At 44.4% G+C, this 25,000-nt stretch overlaps 1 protein-coding gene across 7 annotated transcripts in view; it reads right to left on the bottom strand.

Moving 5' to 3' along the window:
• The window catches only part of LOC105684986 (serine/threonine-protein phosphatase 4 regulatory subunit 1-like), a 97,627-nt gene that overhangs the window by 22,416 nt on the left and 50,211 nt on the right, over positions 1–25,000 (bottom strand). The window contains exon 1 of one of the 7 annotated variants that reach the window (XM_048659340.1): positions 3,906–4,498. The exons of the other annotated variants lie outside the window; for them this stretch is intronic. The gene's annotated coding sequence lies outside the window, so the exon portion shown is untranslated. Of the gene's footprint in view, positions 1–3,905; positions 4,499–25,000 lie in introns of those variants that run through there. 7 annotated transcript variants of the gene reach the window in all.

Here is a 25,000-nt window from a genome sequence, read left to right as displayed (position 1 = left end):
GTGGGGATAAAGGATGCAGAAGGATGCGGCACGACGATGGGGCGGCGTGCCGCTGGGGCAAGACCTCTCTCGCGCAGGATTCGAAGAATGAAGAAAAAACGACCGAGTGCCAACGAACCCAGCCCTCCTCGCAACCGCCCCGTAAAGAATCCCCAAAGACACCTACAGCGATATCCCCGTATGCCCTTCCATATGCGCACCCGGGACTCGCGAGAATCACCGACGTGTCGACGGCTATCGAGATTTCGAGACTCCCCCCCCGACCCCCCTCGACCCCACCGCGTATCCCCGCCGCTACGGACTATCGTCGTCGTATGTGTGTGTATAATATAAAATATATAGAATATACGTCCCCGTGCGGGGGATGCGCGAAAGCGATATAATTGCAAATCGAAAATTAAAAAAAGAAACGGGGGAAAAAAAAAAACAAAAAAAAAAAAAACAATCAGGTATACGTCGAATATCGTTGAAGCTTGTTGAATACGGATCGTGGAGAAATTCGATGTACTGTGTAACGGGGATGCGGATCGAAATGGAAAAAAAAAAAAAAACAGAAAAAGAAAAAAATAGTTAAAGGGGTAAACGGGGATACGGTGCCGGAGAGTCGAGACGAAACACGAGCGGACCCTGAGAGAGGAGGAGAAGAACGGAGAGAAAAAAAAAATCTCGACGAACTTTTGGAAGGAAAATTGTTAAGACAGTCTAGCCCGGGGGGTAAATATAGATCGTCTCTATTAGCTTCGATTCACGCATGTACGCGTAATATGCATGTGGCACATATACATATATATATATGTATAAATATATGCGATCGTGATTGCGAATATGCTGCGGGTGCGTGTTTTCTCTATACAATATCTATAAACGTATATACGTATACGTAGTTTCGAATGATATCGGCTATTTACCTAACGTCGCGAACGATGACGCGTTCGATATACGCACGTAATTACGTACCAGGAAGTCGTAAAAGACTGCTAGTGACGTGGAAGAAACGCTCAACTATACACACATATCCGTATATATATAAAATATATATATATATATATACGCGAATAATATACATATATATATGTATACCTTAGCGTAGACGAAGGCATAAACTGTATAAAATATCTGTACTTGTGGTTCACAAGGTATATAACACCATTGACATACGTGTGTAAATCATGTACAAAAATTGCGATCGAATAATAAAGAGAACAATCAAAGAAAGGAAAACCTCGTCGTACAAAATATCGCAAACCTCGCGCGCAATCGTATACGAGGGTTCCTTAATGACGTGTAGAAATTTTCAGACGTGGTTACAACCGGTGCCTCATGCACTTGTTAAAACCTATAACCATATTATACGTATATACCGCGTATATATACGTATTCGCTGTACACATTAGTGTGGCGAAATACATACGTTCGTGCGTTCTATGTATATATACGCGACGAGAGAATGAAATTGGAATTGGAATGGGAATTCGAATGGAATGGAGAGAAAGGGTAGGGCAATAAGGGCGAGGGATATATCGCATGGGTATTAAGTGTAATGCCCTGTCCCGTGATGTTCGGTCGCACGGGCGGCTCTCTCGCTCTCTCTCTCTCTCTCTAATTTCCCTCTCTCTCCCTCACTCCCTCCCTCCCTCCCTCTCTCTCTCTCTATGTTTGCACATCCACACGGGGCGATGAACTTGACGTCTTGCGGGGTCCTCCTCCGTCTCTCCTTCGCCGTACAGTAATGTTTGTGTGTCTGTGTGTCTGTGCGTGCGCGTGTGTGTCTGTGTGTACGCGACGAGAGCGCGAAAGAGAAAGAGAAATAGAGAGAGAAAAAGAGGGAGAGAGAGAGGGAAAAAGAGGGAGGGAGAGAGAGAGGCCTTCCTCTCGCCACGACGGCGACTACGTTCCTCCTCAAGGTTTACGACCCTCCGCACTTCGTACACACACCCGTACAAACTCGAAAAACTTCCTATATTTCTCGGCTTTTACAGTTATACACACACGCTGCGGAAAGGGCGAAACGGAAAGAGGAGAGAGAGAGAAAATTTCGAATGATTTCGTGCGAAAAAAAGAAACAGGTACATAGATTCTATCTATGAAGGATATTAGGAAGACTCGGAATTTTTAAAAGCTGCACTGTGACTGGGGAAAAATTATCGAATCCAATTTCCAATTGAACACTGACGAATGAAGAAATTGTTTTTTTTTTTTTTTTTTTTTTTTTTTCCGAACTCGAACATCGGTTCATGCGCTACGTACCCGTGCCACATGGACACACGTATGTACAATCTACAGTGTATACGACGAGTCTCGAAAGTTTCATTGATCGAAATTAAATATCGTCAACGCCGATTACGTACACCCCTCGTACGCGTGTAACGTATTGAAAAAAAATAATTTCCCAAATTTCAGCGACGAAAATTCCCTGTACTATACGGTAGGTGCCCTCGTATATACGGGTGTTTTACGCGTGTATATCCCCATGAATGAGTGAACGTCGTTCGGATCGTCATAATTATAATATTCGTCGGTCGGTTGGTTCGTTCGTTCGTTCGTCCGTCGCGCGCTTTCAAATTCCTGAAAACCCAAGTCCCGTTTGGCGTGGAGAGAGAAAAAAAAAAAATAATAAAAAAAAAACGCGTATAAAAATGGAAAAAGAAAAGAGAAAGAAAAAAAGACACGAAAAACAGAAAGTACAAAAAAAGAAGGAAACGAGAGGAAGAAAAAATTTGAGAAAGAAACAAAATAATAAATAATCAAGGGAAAAAATAATATAATAATATAATATATATATATATATATATATATATATATATATATATCGGACGAAGGATATACCGTTAATATACGCTGTGTGTAACGTGTGTGCTAAAGTACCGCAAACAACCGCGCGTCTTTCGCGCAAATATATATATACCACGGTATAGGTAGTGTACATATATAAATTCGAAATAATCCGCGTGATACCCGTGTGTACACGTTATGTACCGAATCGTCACTTCATTTTTACAAAAAATATTTTTTTTTTTCCGGTCTCTCGATCAGTCTACATTTTTCGAAAAAAAGAGAACGATTTTTTTTTCCTTCCCATATTCCCTTTCGCGGTAAGTTTTTCTCATTCACACACATATTATTGATACCAGACAGCTGGTACCTATGTACGTACGTATCGCGATTTGAGAAGAATATCAAAAAAAAAAATTAAACGAATAAATAAATTCATCGTCAAATTTTATCCCCGAGAGTAGAATTTTCTTCAAAAATTACGACGATTTCTTCTCTCGCATCTTTACCCGCTGCTATCATCCATGTGTATTGTTGTCATCGTCGTCGTTCAATTTTTTGATTTTTATATCGGACGAGAAACATTTCTACGCGTGTGTCGCGTGTCGGTGAAAAAACACACAGGCATACCACACATCAACGAAACTTGTACGACGACGACGACGACGACGACGAGGACGGTATAACAAGCGCGACTCACGCTGTGAAAATATGAATGCACCGTCGAAATTCCATTCATGATAGCGGTTAAAAAATTCTTTTAGTTTCTTTTTGTCCTTTCCCTACTTCTTTCTTTCTTTGTTTACTTATTTCACTAACCGTGGATATCATACGTATATAGGTATAAGCAAAAGTCGCGAGATATTTGGAATCGTAGGGTTTAAAAAAAAAAAAAAAAAAAAAAAAAAAAAAAAAAAGGCAAAAGAATGAAAAACGGTCAGTGGACTGCAAAGTTGGTAAATTATAATCAATCGTCCGTAGGAATAATAATAATAATGAATAATCGTCATCTATGGCGGAATAATAGTTCATCAGATTTACGATTAATCGGGGGAAATCCTGATCCTGATCCTGATCCTGATGCTGCATGTACGACGATCGAACGAAATATTTGTGACAAGAAATTTACGTACCCTCATTTCATTTCTCCTTGTAATCGTCGTGATCGAGGTGTAATTATTTCCGAAGCTGCAGTTTACCGCATTATCGATAAATCCGATCGAATCACGACGTCCGATCGACGATCGATGAATTTCGATAACGAACGTCGTCGCGGTGTATCCCGTTTTCTCATCACCTCCACCCGCACCTTCGTCAGACCTCGTCATCGTTAATCGTCTCGTGTGCGAGCACAGTTTTTTTATTTTTTTGTTTCTTCTGCAGTATTCACGAATCTCCTTCTCACGTGTTTTCAAAAGTTCGACGATTTTTCGAAATTTTGCCAAAGGGGGAGATGAATTTTTTCTTCTACCGAATCTCATCACGTAAACGCACCACTACTCCTAAGATTCACACACCCCCGACGAGATGAATTTCCTTTTTTCTTTTTTTTTCGTTCAACTTCTCATTTTTCGCTACTCTCAAAAATTGAGAAACTTTTCGTTTTTTTTTTTTTTTCTACCGGGCGATCCTCGATATTTATATTCGACGCACAGCGAATGGGGTATCGGTGATTGAAACGGCAGTTGTGTGTTTGACGTTGTCGTCGCGGTTGCGGCTCTGTGTGTATATAAAGTTTTCAAGTTGTACAGTTTTGTGAGTGAGAGAGAAGAAAAATAGAGGGAGAACGTCCGACGAGAAGTCTCGTAGAAAGAGAAGAAAACAGGGAGGGGGGGGGGGGAAGGTGAGGGGGGGGGGAGAGAAAGAGGAAGGAGCGAAGTGCATACAGCGGTTGGAAAAGTAGGAGAGTAAAAAAACGACGTCTAACTTGTTAGGGTTAAAAGTATACGGCGGAGGCTTAGAGGAAGGGGGCAGGGGGGGGGGTGGAGGCAGGGGAAGAAGAAATAGTAGGAAGAAGAATGAGGAGGAGGAGAAGAAGAAGAAGAAGGAGGAAAAAGAACGCACAACATAAACCAGGACACGTGTGCGCTCGCGCTTCCTGCCTCAGACCGGAAGTGCTATACGTTCACCAGGCTAGGAGGGTTAACGCGCTCGTTTCCCTCCTCCTCTTTTCTCCTCCTTACTCACCGCTTCACTCACTCGCTCACTCATCTCTCACTTCACTCCACACTCCGCACCACTACTCCGCCACACTACTCTACTCTACTCTCCGCTCGCTCGCTCGCTCGCTCGCTCCGTTCCTCGCTTTGAATGAACGGAGCAACTGTTCGATTGTCTAAGTCCTCCTCTGTCTCTCTCTCTCTCACTCTTTCTCTCTCTCTATCGTTCCTCCGTTTTATCGCGTCTTTTACGCACAGTTTATTCGAAGCACTCTTCCTCCACAAACTTTAACCTCCGTGTAGCTCGTGCGAGAAAATTTGATTTTCTCAAATTGTTTTTTTTTTTTTTTTTCAGTTTTTCAGTTTTTCACATAGAAATTTTCTAGTAATTTTTAATCCTTTGGTACTCTCCTTCGTCGTCGTCGTCGTCGTCGCACTTCACTCCCAACTGAAAATTCAGTTTATCCGGAAATGGCGGTAGAGAGAAAATATTCAATCGAAATCGGTGGACTGGTAAAAGACAACCTTTTCACGAATCACACTGTACACAATTTTATACGATTTTGATTTCTCGTTTTATTGAGCTCAGAAAAATCCCATTTTTTGATCCCACGTGCTGTTCGACGTGCGGTAATTTTGATTCTTGTTTTTTGTTTTTTTTTTTTTTTTTTTTTCAATCAAATTTAACAACGAACGAACGCGTCGAATTTGCGAGAGAAAAAAAAAGACACACACGCGCACACACGCGAGTAGGGGAACGATCGTTGAAAATTAGACTCAAAAACGACTGAAAACGATCGAAGGAAACTGGGATGTACTCCGAGTTTCTAATGGCAATCGCCCGGGCGTTCGGGGCGCCCGTTGGGGCGAGAAAAGCGAAGCGTAGCAAACCGAAGGGAGGAAGAGACCGGAAGGAAGTAAGGAGGAAGAGGCGGAAGTAAGGCAAGCCGCAATAAAAGCGAACTTAGCGCGAGACACGACTGCGCGGCAACGCGGCTCGTCCCAGACTGAGAAAGATCGGTGGCGCGCTATCCTCAACACCACCGACACACTCTGCCGAGCGTTTCGGTTACTAAGCTACCGTTCGTTACACACGCTTTTTTTCACACGCGTTTCAAAGTGTGCACGTAATTTTTGTCCTGGTTTTTTTTTTTCTTTTTTTTCTTTTCTTTCTTTTTTTTTTTCTCTCTCTCTCCTTATTTCGCATTCTTTCGCATTTAGGACTCGCGCACAGTCGGTCGGTCGGTCGGTCGGTCGGTTCAGCGACTCCAAATTCGCTTACTTACCGAGGTATAATATGTGTATATACGTAAGTAAGTGAGTAGTAAGTGAGCAAGCGAAGTATAGAGTAGAGTGGTAACTTGAGGAAATGGGAGATATCGCTTCGCTTTGAGCGAAAAAAAAAGAAGAAAATTGAGAAAATGAAGAAAAAGAAGAACGAGAAACGCGTTACACCAGATTCTGGAAAACCGGGAGAAGGGAACTGAGCGAAATGAGAATTGATAAAAAAAAAAAAAAAAAAATACGAACAAAAAGAAAGAGGAGGGAAAATAGTGGCTCACACACAGCTAGCGAACCGACGAAACGACCGACGAAGAAGTAAGCACCACCGTAGGCAGCAGACGTGTGCGCATACAGAAGAAGAAGAAGAAGTGGAAGAAGAAGAAGAAGAAGAAGAAGGAGAAGAAGAAAACTTGGAAGGGGATAAAACAGACCCGTTATTTCTCAGAACCAGCCGCCGCCAACGGCAGACCTGCCTCCATCGGCTAGCCGAACACGCCGGACACGCAACCGTCAGGACGAAGAGTAAAAGATCACCACCCCTCTCGTTTTTCTCTTTTCATTTTTGGTGTTTTTTTTATTTCTTTTTTTTTTTGCTCCTCTTCCTTCGTTTTGATCCTTTTTTTTTTCTCCTCCTTCCCCCTCCCCCCTCCCATCCCCTACCTACTAATCCCGCGCTCATCCCAACGTTTTGCTAACAACGTTCATTTACCATCTCTCTCTCTCTTTCTTTCCCTCTCTCCCTCTCTCCATGTGTTTGTAACGATATGTAACAAATATGCGTTCGAAAACACAATGTACCGGGTAATCTCGATGAGACGAGCGAAATCGCGATATTTTTGTCAACGTTCAAGATTTTTCGATGAAATTTTCCTTTTTTTTTTATTTTTTTCTTCGGTTTTCGCATCGTCGCATCGTGTGGGGGATAGGTGTGCAAAAAAAAAAAAAAAAAAAAACGTGGAGAAAAAAAAACAACAACGGGTAAAGAAAAGCCAAAAAAAAAGGAGGCGTTACAAAATTAACCGGAAAGACATAGATCTCGGACGTTCGTTTGATCCGAACGAATTCCCTCCGTCCGATGATCCAATTAAAAAAAATCGTCAAAGCGCATCCTGCACCGCTATATCTACAAAGTGTACACACGAGACGTGTGGTACATATGTACCTGTAATATGTGCCAAAATTCGTTTATCCGCGCATCATATAGGAGAAGACTACGATCACGATGAATTATTATCCCAGGGATAATATCACTCCGAGAACTGCAAGTTTCATTAACGGTTCTTCTTCTTCTTCTTCTTCTTCTTCTTCTACGTCTCCTTGTGTTTTCTCGACTTTTACGTCGGATACCGACGCGCACACATCGTTACACATTACGGAGAGAAGGAGAGAGGGAGAGAGAGAGAGAGAGCATCTCGGTATGTACACACACATGTATACCGTACACTACGTACAAGCGCAGACAGGTATGCGTAACGTACGTACTCGTGTACGGCGCTACTATAGAGTGCAGCTCGCACACCCGAGAGAGGAGACCTCCTTGCTCGCGCGTGCATTCCAGCGGATGCCGCACCGGGAGGTTTCAGGGACGAATACACGACCCCACCGACTTTTCACGCAGGGTGCAGAGTCGAACGGAGATGCGCGCACACGTATATATATATATGTATATACGAATATACGTTTTCCGTGTACCAAATTTTTTTTTTTTTCCTTTCATTCTTTCTTTTAGACAAATTTCTCATTCATACACATACTGAATTTATTTAACGCAGGTGCGAACGGTGCGCGTTCGTCGTTTCGTTGACAACAATCGATAATATCGCGTCATCCCAGCGTGAAAGTATGAGAGCGGAGAAAAAAAAAATAAAAAAAAAAATATAAGACGTAATTACCTAATTGATTAATCGGTCATTCGATCGATTGATCGGTGGCGATTCGCTTGAAATAATTGTGTGGATGTACACGACACCGTGTTCGGTGGGGGGGCGTAGGTACGATGTGTTGGGAATCAATGGATTTTTCAATTTTTCAATTTTTCAATTCTTTTTTCATCGAGTACCTGCACGCGACTCGAGATCAAACGGCCGATAGAGGAGTAAATATGTATACATACACATCCATGTACATATATATATATATATATATATGAAATAAGAAAAATAAGTACACGTGATACACGTCGATAACGGTGAGAAAGAAGCGACAAAAAAATCACGAAAAGAGAAGAAAAGAGAAGAAAGAAGAAAAATGAAAAATTCCCAATTGAATTATACACCTCTGTTTGCACGTGTATTACGCGTGTGCGCGTATGCGTTTGTACGTAAATAGGTACACGATGTACGTGTAGCGGCGTAGCGTAGATCTCGCGTGGTAAAGAGAAACGGCGACGACGGGTGCCCGGCTAGAGAACGAACGAATGGGCGCAGCGCGAGTGAATGACTCGGCTTCGCGCGTCCTCGCGTGTACACGGAGTAGGTATACGTAGACGACGACAGTCCGTGCGGTACGTTGGTGTGGAAAATGAGGGAGAGAAAAAGGCGAGGGAAGGAGAGAGAAAGAGAGAGAGAAAGAGAGAGAGAGAGAGGATTGGGTTTACCGTCGTCGATGTGACGTCACGTCGTTTTCATCGACGACGACGACGACGACGACGACGACGACGACGACGAAGACCGACACACCGATTTAAAAATGTCACGGCGGCGGCGTACATGCGTGGAAACGACGAGCTTACAGAGGTGTACGTGTGCGACCGGAAGCGGGGAGTATCCGGCGTGGCTTGTGTGGGCTTCTCTTCTATTCGTTTCTCCGTCGCCTCTTTCGCCGCGGTCTCTCACACGATCCCCTGTACACACGTATGTACGTACGCGCTTAGGTATACGGCTACTACGCTGCTGTATATACCACCACCACCACCATCACCACCACCACCATCGCTTCCATCACACCGACGACGAACGCCCTGCGTAGAGACGTCGTTCTCAAAAAAAAAAAAGAGAAAAAGAGAAACCGAAAGAAAACTTTTCGGAAAATATGAGGCGGCTCTCCAATTTTTGCGCGCACGATATCCGTTACGTCGAGTCTCGCGAATTGTGAATTTTTACGAATGAATTTGGTTCTTTGTTTGAACGTTTTTTTTTTTTTTTTGCGCATTTTTTGATTTTTTTTCTCTGTTATGTTGTTTTTTTTTTCTCGCAGATTCCGAATCGGAAGAAAACGAGAGATCGAAAAAAACTTCGGATATAAAAAAAAAAACTTCGTATCCCACTATATATATATATACATATCCGTGTGTATTTCACTTATGCGATATACAACGTGTACGACCGAATCCTATGTAGGTACAATACATAGCTGCGGAAAAGTTTAGCCGCGAAGAAGAGGCGGAAAAGCAATCAATCAATCCTGATGGATCGCGTGCCCACCTGACCTCAGGTGTAACTATTGAATACACACGTTGCGCATACGCACGTAGCTAAACACCCTGTCCCCCGTATACGTATACGTATACAATGTGTCCGTGTATAAAACTGCAAAACGCGGTTAGAAAAATTCTTTCCAAATTATTTTTTCGATAAAAAATATTTCGTTCAAAGTATAACAAACGAAGCGCAGCTCTTTTTTTTGGGTATACCTATCTTCCCGTTATATCTCTCGTATATATACATATATGTAGACAGTTTTCTCAAAAATTCCTTCAATAATTTTCTCCCCAAAAAAATCAACCCCCTACCCTTTACCTACGCCCTCGTTAACCTCGCCCCGCTTCGAAACGTAATTTATTTCGAAGAATTTGAAGAAGGGCGAAACGGGGAGGGCGAGATGGAAGAGAGCGGGGCAGCGCGCGCGAGAGTCGTTCGTTCGTTCGTTCGTTCGGTCGATCTTTTGAGGCGCCGCCCGTTTAGGATGCGGCACGGGGATTATTATACATACCTACCGTATATATGCGGCGGGTGGTCGGTAGGTATCTAACGCGGGTGCAACAAAGACGGTGAATATTATACGAGCCAACAGAAACCAACCGCGATATGATAATTGGGTATACGTATATTGTAATACCGGGCGTTCGAAGCGATGCGAACGTATCACCACCTCGTAGCCGCGGAGTCTCCCTTCCTCCTCCCCTCCTCGTTTCCTCCCTCCCCCCTCCCCCCTCCCCCATTTCCACCCTCCACCGGGAGAATCCGAGTTCCCGCGACGTTCTCTCCATATTTCCAACCCCCCAGCGATCGCCCGCCAGCCCCCTTTTTCGGCTCTCTCGACGCCCGCGATCCTCCCGGCGCCCCTCCCCCTCCCCCTCCCCCTCCCCCCCATCCCTTCCCCTCTCCCCTTCGCCCACCCCATCCCCCACCCGAGGCCAATCATTTCCACCGCGCGTACGTGTATGCGTGTGTATACTATGCGCCAACGAATAAATAGGCGCGCGACATTCGGATTAAGTATATAGAGCGAGATGTATATATATATATATATTGTCAAATTTTAGATTCCAAGTTTCGGATGTACACCTGCACCGCTGAAAACTCATCGCGTAGGTATACCTATATATCTTCCACGTGCGTATAAAACAAAATTTTACCTGTAACGTTAAAAAAAAAAAAAAACTGCATTACATGCAATTAGAAAAATATCTATGAATATCATAGATATTTACGCATAAACACAAACGTACCTATATATACGTATGTATACCTGTATACGTGCAACGTAAGTTGTATGTGAAAAAGAGAGACACGGTGAGGTCAAACATGTCAGGTATGTACAAATACGGGGTGGATGACGGCGGTAACGGGGTGTGGGGGGGGGGGGGGGGGGAGAGCATTCCGAGCATCTTGTTAATTCCAAGAGGAAGAAGAGAGAAGAAGAGAGTCGAAAAGGAGATGAGTATTGAAAAAAAGAAGAAGAAAGACTTCGCTAAGGGCCAGGAATTTCAGATACTAAATCCTTCTCCGCATACAGTTTTAAAAGAAAAAGAGACGAAAATAAAAAAAAAAAAAAAAAAGGACATTTGGGAGAGAGAGAAAAAAAAAAACAACTAAGAATTGTCCGAAAGATCACGTAAGAGAGACGGAGAAAGATAAAGAAAGAAAGAGAGAGAAAGAAATAAAAAGAAAAAGGAGGAGAAGACGAAGCAAAATAAGGAGAACGCGAGAGAACGAACGAAAATACGGTGTATGTACACATAATACGCGTACCTGTAAAGAGAAAAGGTAGGTATATATATATATACATATATACACGTAAGAGAATACATAAAAGGGAGAAAATGAGAGAGAGAGAGATGCACGCGTGCATGTAAAGGGGTACGAGGGGCGGGGATCGGGGGGGGGGGGGGGGTGGTAGGGAGAGAACGCAGGTTGGTTCGGTGCGTGAAGGAATTTCGGGAGGAATTCTCTGCCGCCTGGCCCCCCCCCCCCTTTCGCCCGCTCCGCCTCATCCCCCGCAGCCCTTTTCACCCCCCCCCCCTCTCCTCCCCCTCCCCCTCCCTCGCCACCCCGCTTATGGAATGCACCTCTCGCAAAGGTGTGTATAGGTGTGTACGGCTACGGGGGAATACGGAGGAGCCGGAGGAGAGAAACACACGTCGGATATCCAGCGTGGCCAGTGCCCCCCGAGAGAGGGACCACTGGCCTTGGTTATATACGTTGTACAGTACAGTACGTATACGTATACGTATTGCCGACTGTTTCTGCTACTTCTACTTCTACTTCTACTTCTGCTTCTACTATTTTGCTCCGAACGACGATGCGCTGCCCGCAGCTTCTGCCGCTCGCGCGATTATTCCGCACCTCGAACACCGTCGTCGTCGTCGTCGCGGTGCACCCCGCGCGTACAATAGCTCGAAACTTCGTACACGTTAAGTTGTACGTGTACACGCGTCGTGCGCACAGGTGTACACGTGTGCAGTATATATATATATACGGGGGGGGGGGGGGGAGATGCACGCGACACTCGCGCACAAGCGAAACGAATAACTCGGTGCGTGCACCTTTGGCGCGACACGCTGCTGACTTTAGCGGGCGAGCGCGCGCGCGCGAGCGATATATGCCCGCGTGGCGCAAAACCGACCACGCGACGAACGCACCCCCACCCCCCGTGGATATGGATGAAAATGCGTATCGTACACTACATACTCATGTGAGAAAAGGTACGCGGGGGCTTTGGACTCGACGCGCTAGAGATCTCGTCGATGCTGTGCGACTCGTCGCTGCCGCGGAGAGTAACGATGAACGAGAAAAAAAAATAAAATAAAATAAAAAAAAAAGGGAAAAATTAGATATGGACGGAAAAGTGAAGGTTTTGTTTTTTTTCTCTCGTCGAATAGATTTCACACACGCGACGACGATGTGCGAACATGTAACGGGTAACGAAGGTGTATCTGAGGGTGGGATTTCTATTTTTTTTTTTCACTCCTTTTTCTATCTTTTTTAAATCGTGTGAAAATTGTAATTGCACCTTCGGTTATTTTAGATAAAGTGTACAGCGATTCCGATGCGTATAGATGTGCGGAGGTGTACGCGCGTATGTGTGTGTGTAAAAATGCGTTTCAGACAAACTATAAGTCGTCGATGTCTGAATTTTTGAAACGAACCGGCGCCCTCGGGCCGCGCCCATCATCCATCATACCTGTAATTACCTCTCTTTCTCTCTCTCTCTCTCTCTCTCTCTTTCTTTCTATGCATCGCCGTCTCTCGCTCACTCTTTCCATTCTTCGTATAAGTATATAATTTCAGTTTTTCTTTTGCATTTCTCTTTTTTAACCCCTTTTCATTCTTCTTTCTCTTCTCTCCATACGCGTACTTGCACATATTGTATTTTTTCTTCTTGCATCTAATTCGCTAGCATTTTATAAGCAGGGGCTTTTCGCACGTCAAAATTTTTCGAGATTATTGAAGAAGCTATACGTGGAAAATTTCTGACTTGAGAGATCGAATAATCGCCAATTTTTCGATTCGAAGAGTAAAAAAACGAAGATATCTCGATGTGAAAAATTTGTAGCCTAATTTGATCGACGGATCCGTGTTCCTGAGGTCAGAATACATTAGAAAAGCGTCGTACGATTTTCATTTTTGGCCCAAAAATCAAAGAAATCCAAAGGGATACCCCTTGGAAGTTTTTCAAATTTTGGGCACAAATTTTTATTCTTTAAAATTGATTGAATTACACTTTTCTTATGTAATTTGATCCCAAAAATCCGAATCTGAAAGAAAAATTGACCTATCTATAAAATTGATCGAGTTATCGCCAATTTTCAGCTTTTTGGGGTCAAAAATAAAAAATTGATTTTTTAGTCTCTATTAATGTAATTTGAGCTCAGGAATCCGAATCCGGAAGAAAAATTGATCTATCTGTGAAATTGATCGAGCTATCGCCATTTTTAGGCATTTTTTAGCATAAATTTGAGGATATCTCGAAGGGAAAATTTTTTAGCTCAATTTTGACAACGGATTCGTGTTCCTGGGATCAAAATACACAAGAAAAAAGCCATACGATCAGTTTTTGAAAATAAAAATTTTTGGTCAAAATTTGAAAAAATCGTAAGGGGTACCCCTTGGAAAAATCTCAAATTTTGGCCAAAAATTTTTATTTTCAAAAATTGATCGTATGGCACTTTTCTTATGTATTTTGACCTCAGGAACACGAATCCGTTGTCCAAATTGAGCTACGATTTTTTCCCTTCGAGATATCCTCAAATTTATGCCAAAAAATGGCGATAACTCGATGAATTTCATAGATAGATTAATTTTTCTTCCAGATTCGGATTCCTGAGCTCAAACCGCATTAAAATAGACTAAAAAATGAATTTTTTATTTTTGACCCCAAAAAGCTGAAAATTGGCGATAACTCGGTCAATTTTAGAGATAGGTCAATTTTTCTTTCAGATTCGGATTCCTTAGATCAAAATACATCAGAATCCAGTGAAAAGGAAATTCTTCGTCGTAGTTTCCAAAACCGAAAGAAATCCAAGTGTCACATGGGGTAAAATGGATCGTGTGACGCTTATTCAACGTGTTTTTACCTCAGCAACACGAATCTGAACCCCAAATTGATCTATATATAAAATCGATCGAGTTATCGCCAAGTTATCGCTCCGAAATCTGGATATCACGATTGGATTTATACCTGCACCTGCGCCAGGGCAGGTATCGTTAATTAAAAATAGCGGTAAACGTTGAAGTTCGCCGCACTTTTCACCACATATATAAATCTCAGCTCCTAGAAATCCAGACTTTCGACGTCAACGAATGCCCTGAACGTGGCCTCTGAAACACCCTCAGGTTCAATCGGTTGAAAAAAACCTATTTTTCAAAAAGTGTCTCGTTAAATTCGACGCGGAATGGCCCCATTATGCGTATAATTATCAAATATTATACGATCGTAAAGGCAAGAAGAACGGGACAATTAGCCACAATTCTCACGCGATATATATACGCGCATACATACGATACATAAGTAATATATACATTCGTATGTATAAATAAAACCGGAAGAGACGTCGGTCGCACGGCGATTATTTCCGTTGTTCCTGCAGAGGACCTGCAGTGTGACCATCAGATATATATATATATATATATACACGCACACACGCGTATCACATACAATATATATATATACTCTATAATATTCATTACATAATACATGATATATATCGTGACGTTATAGATAGGTATGTATACGCTATATATACAATAATATAACGAAAGTAGAAATGAGCTGGTATGTTAGAATTAGAGAGCATTTTATCTGTGAAATCCACCAGGTTCTTCCTTTTCTAATTCTTTCTTTCCCTCCTCCTCCTCCATCTTTTTTTTTTTCTCTTTTCCTTCCTCCCTCCCTCCCTCCCCCCTCCTCTGTGTACACGGTCCGAGTCCCGAGTCTCCGAGGTCTGAATCTCATTCTAACTCCACCGCTCACCGCATCATCCCGCACACATCGTCGCAGAGAGATAGAGGGAGAGAGAGAGAGGGAGGGAGGGAGGGAGGAGGACACGTCGTACATGCCTCTCTACCTACCTACTACTACCTACTACTACTATTACTACTACTACTACTACTACTGCTGCTGCTGCTACCACCACCTTCCAGCCAACCGAGCGAGGCAACGCATCGGATGTTCCGCCGCAGCCAGTCTATGAATGAGATTCTTTGCAGTTCACGTATATATATATCCCTCAATGCGTGCGTGCCCTCCTCGTGCCTCTGACGACACAACGATTACTACCGACTGTACCCGATCATATACGACGAGTTCATCTCCCGAGCCGCGTGCATTCCATCTCATTCCGGACTTTAATCTCTTCACACGCGCTTGCATAACACACACACGCTCGACGTCCCCCAACTGCCTATCGCCGTGTACGTCGTTTAAATTTTTCATTTTTTTTTTTTTGGCTCTCTCTGTCTCTCTCTCTCTCTCTCCAGTCGATCTTATTCCTCTTCCTTTTTATTCACGACCGCGACTGCGACGACGACGACGACAATCGCGCAGATACGATGTACTCGTCTGACGACGACTGTATTTCGACGATTTGGGGAAAAGGAAATTTGAAAATGGAATATAGGTTTGTGATGGTAAAAAAAACAAAAAAAACGAAAAAAAAAAGGGAGATGTATACGTCTGTAGATACATGTATACATTGAATCGTTTTGTAAACAAACACTTCCTTTCCTCACCGATAAGGGTGGAAAAACGAAGAAGAAGAAGAAAAAAAAATATATATAATCAGAGATTGTAACGTACATGTACAAGCATGTGTGTACATAAATGTGCATATATACCTGCAGAGCATGTACGTACGTACGACCTACGTGCCTATGTACGATACACACACACACACACACACACTCGATATGACGTTATTATGAATGGAGATACGCGTACAGAAAATTTTCGTTAGACGTGTATAAAAATTGGAAAAAAAAAAAAAAAACGAAAATTGAAATCAAAAAAAGAGAGAGAGAGAGAGAGAGAGCGAAAAAAGCAGCGTTTGTATAGCCGCCTCCGATCGTCGCTGTGTCGAAAAATGTAGCAAAAAAGGAAGCGAAAAAGAATGATGAAAAAAAATTTTCCGTCTATACAAAACACAAGCTGGACGCGTAGGTATACGTACACCCGCGTCTAACGGTGATCGAAAAGAATTTTCCGCATAAAACAATTAGGTTCGATTCGTACGCGCGTATACGGTATACGGCGAGATACGTGATATAGGTATACGCGTTTACCGTACGGTATATACCTACACACGAGTCGGGCGTTGAACGTTCGTCGGGGATCTCAATCCTGAGGTATTCGACCGATGTGGGGGTACCCTGTCTACCTGTACCTACATGTACCTAACCTGTACGAGGAGCACAGAGAGGAAGCGAGGTAAAAAAGGAGACGAATAAAACGTGAGAAGTAGAATGGGGGGGGGGGGGGGGGGCGAATGAATGAAAATGGCGTCAAGAAAAAAGAAAAATGAAAAAAGAAAGAAAGAAAGAAAGAAAAAAAAAAATCGTTCCGCGAAGGTTATTTTCGATCGGACAATACCTGCACCTATATACCTAACCTACCTATGGCGACGCGACGAACGCGGAAGTAAAATATACGGAGACGTGGTGATTGTAGTGCGGTAGAGAATTTATGAGAAAGTATAGAGAAACGCGGTGAGCTAGAAAATATAAGAAAAAAGTGAATAAAATATAGAAAACTAGAGAAGAAAATATAGCGATGAAAATTTAAAGAGAGCTGTACAGAGAGAGAGAGAGAGAGAGAGAGAGAGAGAGAGAGAGAGAGAGAGAGGAACGTGAAGAGGAGAGCTAGACGTTAATTATCGTGGTATGTAACACGTGGAATGCGCATCTCGCCGATACCGAGGACCCGTGACCGCTTCTTCTTCTTCTTCACTATTTCGCCTCACTTTTTTCTCTCCCCTCCCTCTTCCTCTCATTCACCCGTATGAAATATTTCCAATATCTCTCTTATAGATGTAAAAAAAAAAAAACAATCAAACAAACAGAGAGAGAGAGAGAGAGAGAGAGAGAAAAGAAAATTCCTACGAATCGCGCGCGCGTGAACTGCGGTCGAATTCATCTTTCCCATTTTACTGAAAGAAAAGAAAATACAACTCTCTTTCTTCCGTCTCTTTTGTCCTCGCGTTCGTTTTCCTCGCGTTCGTATCGATAACGGGGGTGAAAAATAGCCATCGAAAATGAGCGTAGGTACCGCATAGGGCGGGAATAAACGCTTCTCGTCTCCATCTCCATCTATTTTTTTTTTTTTTTTCTCGTCGTTTATTCTCCATCTCTTTGTAATCTGTTTTCCTCTTCTATTTTTTCCGTTTCGGGCGTCTCGACGCACAGAGGAGGATGAGGAGGAGGAGAAGGAAGGGGATGAGAAGGAGGAGGAGGAGGAGAGTACGGTCCGCGTCGAAGACGGGTAATATACGCGCGGTGGTATACGCGGTCTACCTCATTCATCCCATCTGCATTCCTTCAATGCTACCTGCAGCACCGGGGCCCGCCGTTGGAATGTCCGCTTCGCAGTCAGGGACGGCCCTATCAATGGGGCACCTGTGCCCCACACGCGCGTTCCGGTACAGGTAGGTAGGTAGGTAGGTAGGTAGGTAGGTGTACGCGCTGTATAGTTACGCGGAGCGTGATTTCTCGTGATAATAAAACGAATGAAACCGGAGAAAGACGAAAATGTAGAGAGAGATGGAAAGAGGAAGAGGATCGGGAGAACGACCGGGGAGGAATAAATATATGTACGTACGCACATTCCCGACTTTGGGCGTTTAGAGATTATAGGTATAGGGTATACACCTCTGATCCTGCACGGAGTCGGAGTAACGCGAGAATTCTTTATTTTATTTTATTTTTTTCTTTTGGGATTCTTTCCCAGAGTTTTTCTTCTCATAAATTCTCTATTCTCATATTCGGCTTATCCGTTTTCGATTTTTGCGGGTTTCTTTCACATCCGGTACAGTGGCGAAATTTTTCTGGATCGTAATTAGGGAGGGGGGGAGGGGGAATAAAAAAAAAAAGAAAAGATGGGAAAGAACAAGGAGAGGAGAAAAAAAAACGTTTCGACGGGCGCGCGAGAGAAGCCGTGGCGCAGGTGCCGCCGATGGACCGCGAAGAGGAAGACGAGCGGGAGGAACGAGAGGAAACCGAAGAATTGTGAAAAAAAAAGAAAAACAAAAAAAAAAAGAAAAAAAAAGGAGAATCGGGGGAAAAAAGCGCGGAGTCGGAAAAAATTGTCACCCGCGGTTCGAATCGGTGTGGGCGAAGGTTATCTACCTACCGTCCGATCGAAAGTACAGGTTTTCGTACCGGGTGCGCGAGTAGGTACGGGGGGTACCTGTGCGCAACGGTACCGCGCGAGACAATAAACTCTACGGGGTATCGGCGATTTAATTTACGACGCGGATGCGACGTTCGGCCTGCGGGAGGTACAGGTGCGAGTACGTACGTACCTATGATAATACAGCTGCGTTAATGACGAATCGAGGTGAAATATTGGAAAAAACCAAAAAAAAGTAACAGTGACGGCGGTTTCGCGCGGTGTACCTACGCGGGGCGTGTTGCACGCCCCGCGTATTTGTGACCGGTTTTGACCCAGATCCGCGACATGTGGGTCGTTCGCATTCTTCCATACAGAAGGCGACCGGGTGTATATAATATAAACGTGTGTAATGTGCGCGTCGACGCGCGGTCTTGTGCAATCGCGACATTCCGCGCCGTAGGTATAATCATCGTAGCTTCTACATATATACATGATGATACGTGTGACGTATAGAGAGAGAGAGAGAGAGAGAGATGCACGCACGCGTTACAATATTACGCACATATTATAACTATATATATACGCGCACGTCACGCACAGAGAGACGAGCTGGCCAGTGAGAAAGAAACGGGAACCTGCAACTCTCATTTTTCCCAGGATGCGCGTTATTTTCTTTCATTTTTTTTTTTTTTTTCTTTCTCTTTCCCCCCCCCCCTCCTTTTTTCCCTTCCTGGTCGGCTCTCGGCTCCCAAGATCTCCTCTCCTCTCCTCTCCTCTGCTCTCGGTGATGCAGCCCTTGCCGGCTTTTCTTTTCTTGTCTTTCTTTCGTTCGTTCGTTCCTTTTTTTTTTCGCTTTTTTTTCTTCCCCTTTTCCCTTTTTCTTCCAGGAAATACCCCGACACTCCAGGACCCCCTTGTATAGCCGGTCGAGTTCTGTGCAGCCTCGGCATAGGTATACGTACGTATACGGTTAATCGTCCCGATTCGGATCCCTCATCCCAAAACTCCTCTGTGTTGTACCCGTAGGGATGTTCCGAGAATTTTTTTTCTACAATTTTTTCCCATCACTTTTACTTTCTCTCCTCTACACTCACATTTTTATCGATGGCGAAAATATTTGACACCCCTTCTGCCCTCCCCCCCCCCTCCTCCCCCTAAAAAAAAAATGCGATAATATAGGTTTTTTTCATACCACCGTATGTACACATAATTTTTCGATTTTTTCGTCAACTTTTTCTCTTCTTCTTTCCGGGGTTTTTCCCCTCGTTTTCTCTTTTCGTCCGCTTTTCGAGAATATAATAATTTTCGTTCGAAGAGAGAAAAAAAAAATTTTTGTTTTCACTTCATTTTTCCGTTCACACGCTAAGCGCCACCCAGAAATTTAGTGGTGGAAGAAAAAAAAAAAAAAAAAAGCAAAAAAAGCCAAAAAAGCCAAAAAAAAAAAAAAAAACAACAAGGAGAGAAAAGAAGGTAGAAGAAAAAAAAAGAAAAAAAGAAATCGTTGCAGCTCTCGGCGGTCTCGTGTAGCCGCTGCCGCTGTTGATGCATCGGGGCGATGTGTATAATGTGGCTGGTTTCGGGCTCTCGGGGTGTGTATAGCCCCCCCCCCCCCACCCCCTCCCCCTGTTTCTGGGAAGGTCCGAGACGCCCCGGCTCGACGCCCGATCCCAAAATATGTGAAGATTATTTATCGCTAGACCAATTCTCCGGAGACCCCGGCGCACACCGAAAAATATACGAACCGAATAATATCCTACGCTCCGAGGACCTCCTCCCCCTCCCTTCATCCCTCGTTCTCTCTCCCATTCTCTGGTATACCGAATGTGCTCCTGCGCGATCCTCGAAGATCCCGGAGACGTGCGGCGCGTCCTTTTTTTTTTTTTTTTTTTTCCAACCGAAGACCAAAGGCGAAAACCGCGGCGGTTTCACCCCGATACCGCGATTCGATATTTTTCATGCAATTTTTTCGATTTTATTCACATCGAAGTAGACGAGCAGTGACGCGTCAGACGCATCCCCGCGTACATGTATCGCCCTACTCAACGTCGAGGGTTCGTTCATCTAATTTTCGAATAGGTATGCGACCTAACGTCACGTACATAGACGTGTATGTGTACCGCACATAACGAAGGGGTAGGTATACGATAGCCTGCAGGGTACGTTGTTACATTTCTCGAATAAGTATATATATATATATATACAGCGATCGTTGATCGTGTCGTCCGATATTTGCAAAAACTGCACGGGGGGGGGGAGAGGAAAAAAAAAAAAAATGTAAAAATAATTAAGCGAACGAATCGATTGAAAAACAAAAAAAAAAAATAATTATACGATTAAAGGGCGCTCACGTGATACAGGTATACGATGTGTATGCGTACAAGTGGGATACATACATATATATACACACGGCGATCGTACGTATACATATGTATATGACGCGCGACGTTTTTCAAGAGCTCATAGCAGCTACTACTACTATGTACGTACATATTTCTATACACACACCCGACGCGTATGTAATATTACTTAGGTGGTTCTGCTTCGCGCCTTATCGTACATATAAACTCGTTACAATTCCCTTATCAACGTTTATTTATATACCGCGAGCTTGCAGCGTATAATATATAAAACGTCAAGCGCTGCTGCAGTATAAAGAGTAACGACGGCGGCGGCGGTGGGACGGCAGCAGCAGCGGCGACACTAAAAAAATTCACCGCGTTACACACGCACGCACACACGTATGTATATCAGACGCGCATGTACACATATATATATATATAAATGTATATTATATACACACGAGTATACGAGATACCGCGTTATGTGTATGAAAAAAACGTAAAAAAACACAAGTGAAATAATTAATACGACGATCCGGTAGGACACTTTCGAGTGTAGGTACGTGTATATATACCTAATTGCACGTGTGCGGGTACAGTGTACAGTATACCAAACCTGGCCAACGATCAATTTATTAATCATTCTTTCCTCGGAGATTGATTATTCTTTCTCCCCTGTGTACACCTGTACTCAACCGTGCGTAGAATGTGAAAAATGTAGGTAAAGTTAATAAAAAGAATAAGTGCGTGAAACGCTGTAGGGGTGGGGGGGGGGGGGGAGGGAAAAGGGCGATCTAGCCTATAACCGACCGTACGTATATACCTCTCTAATTTTATCATCGCGCCGGATCTGATTGGTCCGAGAAACACGCGGAGCGTATAGTCATTCACAGAAATTTCAGAATGCAGACGGTCACGTGAGACGATCGGGACGGCGGAGGCCGAGGGGACCGGAGAAGAAGAGGAGCCCCAAAGGACCCGAACAACAACTCACGAACAAACGAAGCAACGCCGCGTATCGGAATATACGCACTAGAAATGAGCGAGAGGAGGAAAGAGGGAAGAGGGAGGAGGGAGGAGGAAAGAAGAAAGAGGGAGAGGAGGGGAGGGGTGTCTTCGTTGGCGCCAGCGGGTCCAGCGCGCCCTTGCCAAAGGGATGCGAGGCGATGCCGAGATCCGAGAAACCGGCGTACGCTCCGTAGTGTCTGGCGAGGGGTAGGAACGCGCAACGAGAACAAACAATTCCCGACCGTTGGCCACCGCGAGCCTTCGTTTCGCGCGTTTCCTTGTTCGATCGCGCTCCGTCTCGCGTCAGTCGCTGAATATAATTTATACGGTATTAAAGGCGTTCGGAAGGCGTTGCCTCCGGGGCGCAGGATTCTCACCCTCTCACGGTCCCCGTGGAGAGAGAGAGAGAGAGAGAGAGAGAGAGAGGAAGAGAGAGGGAGAGAGAGGGACAGAGTCCCGCGGCAACGCGCGTAAGTTTCACGGGAGAAAAACGGTCCGGGTCTCCGAAGGAGAGACGACGAAACTGATGTCCGCGTAGAGAGAGAGGGGGGCCGGCCCTGTGAGTTAGCTAGGGCCGCGCTCGCTTATAGAAAAGAGTACAAGCGGCGAGAGTCGGTGGCCCGTTTCTCGGAAGGACCTCATTTGTTCCCTCCCGCTATATATCTTTCCCTCTCCTCCGACCCCCTCGCGCCTCCTCCTTTTTCTATCGCTCTCGCTCTCCGCGCGACGCACCCGCAACGGAGAAAATGTATATAACGGCGAGAGAATCCGAGTCCTATTTGGGGTCCTTCGATCCCTTCGCTCCTTGGCAAGCGGCGGTTCGTCGTTTCTTTCGTTGCCCGATTGTGGACCGCTAAATTCTTCGCGAATATAGTACGAAATCGCGTCGCCCCCGTACGATCTCCACCGGTCCTTACGGATGCTGCCCTGCGGTTATTGTCTCGCCGTAGCGGGATGCGCGAGGATCACCCCCGTCGTCCTTTTTACGCGAGTCTCGTGTACGTCGCACGCGAACGCTCCGAGGACCATACCGATCGCGCAGCGAAGAAAACAACGACGTTTCGTCCGCAATCCTCGATATCCCCCCCCCCCCCCCGCGGACAAGGATTATAGTTTCTCAGAACCTGCAGCGGGATTTATCTCCCTAGGATTTCGAGTTTTTTTTTTCCGCTTAGTTTTTTTTCGATGAAAAGCTATCTCCCTGTTCGAGAGTAAGGTACCATATTATAGAATTTTGAGGAAAACTATATTTCTCGAAATCAATGAGAAATTATGTACAACGTGTGTATACGTGTCGTAAACAATGTTTGTACACATTACGTACATAGACGGTGTATCGGGTGTTACAGTCGAACTAAGAGTCAGGTATGTACACATACCTCGTTGCATACGTATAGTTACGTATATAGATATACGGCGGAGAGACGGTGCAGCAGCGTGAAGAAGCTTTGAGTCCGACGTTTGAGGGGAGAGAAAAAGAGGAGAAAAAAAAAAGAAAAGAAAAAAAGGAGGGAGGAGCGGGGAGTACGGAGAGAGGAAGGGAGGTAAAAAAGAAGAACGAAAAAGGAAACAACGGGCAAAAAAAAAGAGAAAAAAAACAAAACAAAAAAAAAAAAAAACGACGACTCAAAGATCTTTGGGAGGCTGTGTGTAGTGCCGCTCGTTTCAAAGAACTCTCTCTCTCTCTCTCTCTCTCTCTCTCTCCTCCTCCTCTGCAGCACATATTGCAGCGGCACCGCACCGCCGAAGCGCGGCGAAGTAAACAAAATGTTTGCCTGTGTTGTAAGGGCGCTTTTACGTATACGTGTATGTGCGGCGCGCGTGCTCACCTTATACAGGTAGGTAGGTAGGTGGGTATACACGACGATCCCACTGCACCCACATATACAACCCCCCTGTCGCATACCTGAACTCAATCATATTATAGCGACGCAAAGGTGCAAAGTTTTCTGCGGATTCGCCCAAAAAAAAAAAAGACAAGAGTCGATTTCAAAAGAAAAAAAAAAAAAAAAAAACGAAAAAGAGGACGTAACAATCGACTGTAATCAACCGATCGACTTGCTTCCATTTTTTTTTTTATTCCTCACGTTGCAAAAAGAGAAACCAAAAAAAAAAATAATTCAAGAAAGATAGACGAAAAAATCGCGGAAATTTTAAATCTTTCAAAACGATTACACTTCCTTTTTTTTTTTTTTTTTTTTTTTTTTTTTGAATTTGAATTTGAACAAATTACGGTTCTGGAATTTTCATCCAAACGTCCGATAATCCCGCTCTTTCTTCTCACATTATTTATCTATCGCGATACACGTATGTACATACCTCGGTATACGCATGTACATATACCTATATAAGTTTCGCGAGTTACGATACACATGCACGCGTGGATATATGTATGCAAAGGAATACATATGCAGGAGGTGATCTCTCCTCTTCGGAGAGGTATAAGATCTTCAAAGGTAAAAGGGGGCCCCCGAAGATGGGACCGCGCTTATATAGCCGCGCGGAAGCGAGGGGGGGGGGGAGGGGGGGAGGAGGCCGAGGGAAGAAAAAGAGGGGAGGTGAGAGGGGGAGAGGAGAAGCGTGGAATGCGGCCGCGGCCCCACTGTGCACGCCGCTATGTATATATTCCCATCTCTCTCCTCCTCTCTCCTCTTTCCACCCAATTTTATTTCTCTCACATCCGTCTCTCTCTCTCTCTCTCTCTCTCTCTCTCTCTCTCTCTCTCTCTCTCTCTCTCTCTCTCTCTTCATTTCTCTCTCCATTTCTCTCTCTCTCTCTCCCTGAAGTTTTCTACGTCTTTCTCACCGCGCGATATACGCGGGGGTTAACCCCGCGACGACGCAGGAGGAGGAGGAGGAGGAGGAGGAGGACGACGACGTCGCTTAGAGTTCGTGTATTCCCGCGTTATATAGCCGCGGTATTTATGTGGAACACACCGAAGTCGTCGAGAGCCAATGACCAGGCCAACGGCTAGGGAGCACAAAACCGACTTAGGTGTGTCCCGCGTATACGTGTACACCTATATATATATATATATCCATCCGTTGAGCGTTCCTCGTCCTCGCGTAGCCGCTGCGGCACGTTCGAATAACGTATAATAGGAACGGGGGGCGAGGAGATTGAGCGCGTCGGGTAATCCGCATAGGTACGCGCCGAAAACGCGAATGCCAAAAA

This window comes from Athalia rosae, chromosome 8, assembly GCF_917208135.1.
Source record: "Athalia rosae chromosome 8, iyAthRosa1.1, whole genome shotgun sequence".
Taxonomy (NCBI): Eukaryota; Metazoa; Arthropoda; class Insecta; order Hymenoptera; family Athaliidae; genus Athalia; species Athalia rosae.
This window is presented reverse-complemented; position numbering and strand designations above follow the sequence as displayed.